The sequence below is a fragment of the Neophocaena asiaeorientalis genome, unplaced genomic scaffold (assembly GCF_003031525.2).
Source record: "Neophocaena asiaeorientalis asiaeorientalis breed wild unplaced genomic scaffold, Neophocaena_asiaeorientalis_V1.1 scaffold116, whole genome shotgun sequence".
Taxonomy (NCBI): Eukaryota; Metazoa; Chordata; class Mammalia; order Artiodactyla; family Phocoenidae; genus Neophocaena; species Neophocaena asiaeorientalis.
The window spans coordinates 5,045,250-5,051,300 of NW_020174561.1; positions in this window are offsets into that span (position 1 = coordinate 5,045,250).

Sequence of the window (6,051 nt, forward strand, 5' to 3'; positions counted from 1 at the left end):
TTTATGTGGTTACTCTCAATGGTGCAACATATATGCAAGATTGAATAGGAAAGTCTGTGTGCAAGGTCAGATTCTCGCCTCAGGGCCCACACTGTCCTTGTGGAGGAAAATGCTGCACTAGTGTAAGGTACGTGCATATATACCTGATCATGTGTTATCCCACAAAGCCATGCAAACACAGAGCACTAATTTATATCAGGGTTAGCATCATACGTCCTTTCACTTGTCTTTAGAACTTTACACCTCCCACTCATTATAATGAAAAACCAAAAGTTCCGTCTACAGTTAGGCTCATGTCTTGTTCTTGATATGCTGGAGGAGTATGAAGAGAAATCCGAAAACAGTTTTGCAAGTTTTCTGCAATTTCTAATGCAATCAACATTTAAACTTGCTTAATTTCCTTTTAACGCAATTCCATTGCCTCTCTCCTAAACATTATGTGGAGTCACTTTTTGTACAAATCTATGGATTTCAATTTAAGACCACTGAAACTTTATGGGGTTTTAGTTCAATAAAAAAAAAAAAAAGATTTTTCCCTTCCTTTGTAGTGGTTCTAAAACCACTCTAGGCTGCTGAATGGTGAGCTCAGGATTTGCAGAGGTCTGGGAATTGCATTAAAGGGTAGAAGGGACTTCCCTCAGGCACAGCATTTGTTCAGTTTACACATGGAAATAAAATACCACAGTGAAAATCTTCGTTTTTCTATCTTTTTCTTGTTTGATGTTTGCTTGAACAGATACATTCTATAGTCTATAAATTTCTAGATGAACAAAACAGTCCAGATAGACAAAATCCTCCAGACTAAATGCGTATCATTTAAAAACATATATTTATTTATTTATTTGGTTGCACTGGGTCTTAGTTGCAGCAGGTGGGCTCCTAAGTTGCGTCTCCAGGGCTATTTGGTTACAGCTCGCCGGCTCCTCAGTTGCGGCATACAAACTCTTAGTTGCGGCATGCATGTGCGATCTAGTTCCCTGACCAGGGATCGAACCCAGGCCCCCTGCAATGGGAGCACGGAGTCTTAACCACTGCACCACCAAGGAAGTCCCTAAATGCTTACCATTTTAAATTGTCCACTAGACCAGTGTTTCTGAGCATATAAATCTCCTGGAGAGTCCATATGAGAACACTTGGTACTGCCTTTCTGAAATGGGACGTACACTCACCAGCTCTCCATAGTTCTTGACCAGTCACTCTACTTATTTTTCACAACTTTCTCTCTTCATAAGCATTTTGAATCTGCTTGCACCAGTACCCAAAATTACTTTTATCATATTCCATGCTGTATTCTAGTTATCAGCGTACTTATATCTCTTTACAGTATAAACTGCTTTCTGACAGAAACTATTTTACTCATCTCCTTATTCTTGCAGTATCTATCAGTGTCTTCCTGCAAATGATTTAAAAATTCCCATTTGTGGAGGTCTATACATCATAAATTCAAATATTTTTCCATATTATTGCCATTTTTCCCCACAAGAAATATTTCACTTCTTGTTAACATTTAACCCAGTGCGGGTAATTTTGTTCCCCAGAGGGCATTTGGCATTGTCTACAGCCTTTTCTGGTTGTCACAACTTGTGGGCCCAGGAGCGATGCTAATGAAATCTCGTGTGTAGATGCCAGGAATGCTGCTAAACATCCCACAATGCACACGACAGCACCACCACAACAAAGAATCATCTGGCAGAAAATGTCAGTAGGGCTAACGTTGGGAAACTGAAGTTTAACCAAAGGAATAGTTTCTTGCACAATTTTTACATGTGGGTGCCAAAGATGGTCTGTTACTTAACTTACAATAGTGAGTCCCTGAGCAGCTTGTGGCAATGACAGAATTAGTTTCACTGGGATTTTTAACCATTCCTTGAATGCGTAATTATACTGCTCCCCCAAACAAATGCAACTTGGGCATATTATTTCCTTTAAGCCTTCCAAATTTGCTTTTAAGGTTCGCATCCTCTACACAGGTAGAATGGTAAATATTTAATCCAATGAATTATACATTCCCAATGTTTTACTATTTTGAGATGTAAACTTACACCTTGGCATGGAGCCAGAATTCCTAATTTTTTTTATCCATTAATACACAAAACATGAACAAATTCAATTTGTTACATCACAGTAGCAAATTATGTTCTTTACCTTAACTAGAAATTTCATTCCTCTCCTCTGTAGATTGACAATATAATATTCCTTGGAAACCATAATACACTGAAAGAAATTTTCTCAAGATAGCCACATAATTTAGCTTGTTTTCTTTTAAAAAATGTAATCACAGTTCAATCATCCATTTTTATTTTCAGAAAACAAAAAGTATTTTGAAATTTTCCCAGCATTAAATTTTCTCCCTGAAAGACTGATGTGTGTGATGGGAGATGGGAAGGGGTAGGTTTGGTCTTATCACTCCAATGAAGACTGGCATTCATTTAGCCAATCTGAGTGGCTAAGAAGGAAACGTTCTTTGACAGAGTATGGTTCTTTGGTTACATGTATACCACATAAAGTCAAAAGACTACTTCTATATTTAAATCATATGCTAATATATGAGCTTTTTAATGTTTTGTTTTGTTTTGTTTTCAACAGATAAGGGAACTCTCTCAAACATTCATAAGTGGCAACCATTGGAAAAGTGAAGAATCTTTTGGCACACTTGGGAAACCCATGAAAAAAATTATCCTTATGATCAATGCCTCAAACTACTCAAGAAAACAATTATTTGTCATATTGAAGATAAATATATAAATGCTTCAAGGATACAAATAAAAAATTGATAAATTCTAATGGGACATACTGGGGACGTCACATTAAAAGTTTCTACTGGGCTAATTATAATATCAGCAAAATCACTCCAATGAACTGACTCATATTTATGTTCAGGGTTATTTAGAAATATTTCTGCCTGGCCCCTTGTATTCCACTTGACCTCGACAGCTTTTTAAAGTAACTTGGTACCAATTATAATTATTCTTAACGTATTAGCATGGAGGGTCCCTCTACTGGAGTAGATTTAACAGTGCAAAATGAATTAAAATATGACCACTGTTTTTTTCCTACAAGCAATATTAAACTTGTAAATGTTTTAAACTAGTTCATCATTAAGACCAGCAAGTATACACTTTCCTATGAAAAACTACTCTTCTTCACTAACAGGCCAGTAGAAGTGGGGAACGGGAATAAGCAACACACACACCTGTACACATTCCTCACCCTCACCTCTCACATTGGCTTCTGAATTTTCAATGAGCAGCAGAAAAATGAATGATTATAATGTGCTCTTTATAGTCTCCTTTGCCAGGAGTGAAGAAAAGTATATGGCTCTGAAGAATTTATTATTAAATCTCTTTCAAATAAACATTTTACTATGTCTAGGTTTCCAGGAATCTGTTAGCAAATAAAGTCATTTATCTTATTTATTAAGTTAAAATATTGACTTAAAAGATATACATGACTTACTACTTTAAAATGGAAATGGCCAGAAGGGGGTATATCTCTTCCTTATTATCAAACTTAAGTTAAACACAAAACAACTTTCAAGTCATTTCATCTTTTAATCACTTTAAACTTTTTCTCTGCAGCAAAATCAAAACATGAATATTAAGATCCTGGTTCAGAAATTACAATCTGTTTTAATAATTTAGATTTTATCATCTAAATAGCAATTCTGATTTGTAGTTGACTAGCAATTCTGATTTGTAGTTTCAAAAATTGGGAGAAAAGTTTCACCCTAAATTTAGAACTTTTAAGCAACTTCCAAGTTATAGACTAATTAATTTTTGCCATCTCTAGTTTATAATCTCAATAAGAAAAGTGCTATGATTTCACTAAACTGTTATATCATAAAGTATTTAACTGACAACATGTAAATGCTATCACTGCTCCTATTGACAAACAATTCCATGGCCCAGTGTAAAATGCCCACGAATGGACTCTCGCTCAGCTCTCCAGCTCCCTTCCCTGACAGCACATCTTCCTAACCCATGTCCACTCATTCCGGACTACTTTTAAATTCCCAGAATGTTTGCGGCTCTAGAACAATTTCACCTGCCTGGAAAACCTTCCCTGCTTCATCTGTCTTTAGGAATCAGTTCAAATGATACCTCCTATGTTAAACTTCCCAGTGTTCCTAGAATACTTTGTACATCCATCTATTACAGCACTTATCAAAATACAGCAATTACTTGTCAACATGTCCATCCTTTCCCACTTCCCCCACCAACATACACACACACTCTCACACACATACGCCCATATACACACGAATACCTTCATCTGTGTATTTTCAACATCTAAGTGCTTAACGTTTAATTACAAAAGTGAACATTTTTGAGGATATTCTTTTACTCTTAAAACCCATCTGTTGAAAGATTTTTTGTTAAATGTGAGAGTTGAAGGAAAACGCTACAACGTCTACAAAGAGAATCTTACTCCTGGCAGTATATTAAATATTTATTCTTCTAAGACTAAAATAATTAATTAATTAGATCAAGAAGACTATTTCTGAGGTCTAAGGGCAAAGAGCACTAACATTGCACAAAACAAAGATGGTTAAAAATCTAAAATATGTGGAATTTCTTTAAAGGAGAAAAGAGCAAAAAAATGAACTGCCCTTAAAAAGAATGACTGTATGTTTATCAAACACTCAGCTTCATTTAGGCATTTAATTAAGCCATTTATTGCTTCAAATGTGTCACCATGAACATTGTAATATACACTCCACAGCAGTAAGGCCTCAATTTTCACCACCTATAAACTGTGAACGCACATTTGGATTTTTTGTGTCACCAACTGTTACACAAGTTTTGTACAACAAAGATTTTGAATGTGTATATTATAATACCAAAAATGCTCATATACTCCTTGATGTAAATGTCACAAAGAATATTAATAGTTGGCCACATTTTTTTTTTTTTTGATGAGGTAGTTCCATGTTTGGCCCATTGTATAGATCTCAGATATGAACAGGTTCTACCCATTACTAAATAACTGCACAAAATTTTGGTTTACTTCTTTATACACACTTCATAAAATATTCAATGTCTGAGCTTAAAATTTGTCAAAATGTTTTTCTGAGTGATTTAGTTAAGTAGTGGAACTCACACATTGAAAGGGGCTATAGCAGCTGGAAATAGGGATGTTCCTGACTCTGACAAGGAACTTTCTCTTAAAATAAGGCTGTACATAAGGCTTCTTCCCTTTGACCAATTCCTATAAAAAAAATGGGTTTGGAAAAGTCATTATATACAGATTAAACAATACCACTGAGCATCTCCAGGCAACATGCTAATAAGCTAACTGAATACTACATTATATATTATTTTTTAAACGTTTATAAAATCTCCATGAAAATACTGAGTATCACGAAATCATGAGTACCCATAAATGAACCTAACTTAGTTTTATGGGCTGTCCAGTTATAAAATCAGACTGCAGCAGCTCAGAATTATGGAATCTTGAAGCTGGAAAGAGACCTCTGAAATCCCCTATCTAATCCATACCCTTTGGGTAGCATTGCATAGATTTCATAGTTTTCTGTATAAGTTCTAAGAGGCTCATAAGTGGTTTTGATTAAAGCAGAAATCTGATGGGCCCAGTAACTTTCAATATAAAAGAAATACAACATAATAAGTATTTCTAACATTTTAAGGATTTTTCTATCGACCAGACTCGATATTACATTAAATAAAACTTCCACTATGCAAAATTTATAATTTAAATAGCACCTATAGAATAAAACCTTAGGAGTGCTTTATAGACATCCTGAAGCCAGTGTCACCCTGGTTTAATAAGGCCCAGAGTGATTAAAGATGTGAATTAACTGTCATACCAACATGTGGTAGAATCAAAAAGAGAACTGAATTTTAAGCTCCAATCCAAGGGTTCTCTTTACTTACGCTGGCCACACTGCCACAAGTCAAAACAACTACAATCATTATTTTCATCTTATCTGCTGTAGTTAGACTTCTTTCATGTCCCTTAGACTGAAGGAAAAGTCAGGGAGATGTTCTAGAAAAATACATTTGCATTTCAAATTTGTATTAAAAATGTCTT